The following is an 806-nucleotide window of genomic DNA, read 5'->3' on the forward strand; positions in this document are numbered from 1 at the left end:
GACAAACACATCTAATATTGAACAGCATAGGAAACTATTCTGTAACATAAAGTTAAATACAGGAGTAGATCAAAAACACAGTGATAACATGGAGCTTACCCTAGTTAACCGATCCGCACCAGGTACAAGGCGCACAGCAGCCAGCTGATAATTGGGGAAGAAAGATGGCGTCCTGGGATGTGGGGGAATATTTATAAGGTTTCCTAGAAGGCTTGGGATAAGGTGAGGGGGAAGGGCACAGGCATAGGAGATAGGCGGGAAATAAGCCAGAGGGAGAATAGTATCTAGACTGGGGGGGTGGCCTGATAAAGTGGGAGGTGTATGAGGGGTAGGCGTGGGGAGGTAGGAGTGTGGAAATGTAGGAAAAGAGCTATTAGGGAGATATGATAAGAGTAGCAGCAAGAAACAAAGGAGTAGATAATGGCTCAGAAGAAAACAATCAGTAAAGTAGAATAACAGTAGGTAAGTTTAAACAGGTAATGTAAATAGTAGGAACTATGGGGTAGGTGATAAGGCAGATTATAGTAGACAAGTAGGAATAGGAGGGTGGTTTGGCGAGGGCCAGGGGAAAAGAAAAGTGTAACTAAGAGAGTAAAAGATACAGGTAGAGATCAGTGTAACCAGCAAGTGTGGCAAAGAGCAGAAAGGGAGGAAAACATAGAAGTAGAAGGGTGCCACCTAGTGGTCGAAAGGTTTAGATTCAGTTGTATGGAGGTAAAGGAAGGGGTAAAAAAAAAGGGAATGGGAAGGGAAAAAGTAGTATTAAAGGATAGGAGATGGGAATAACAATGGTAGTGATGGCAGTG

The sequence above is a fragment of the Protopterus annectens genome, chromosome 13.part0 (genome assembly GCF_019279795.1).
Source record: "Protopterus annectens isolate FY-2018-M chromosome 13.part0, PAN1.0, whole genome shotgun sequence".
Classification (NCBI taxonomy): domain Eukaryota; kingdom Metazoa; phylum Chordata; order Ceratodontiformes; family Protopteridae; genus Protopterus; species Protopterus annectens.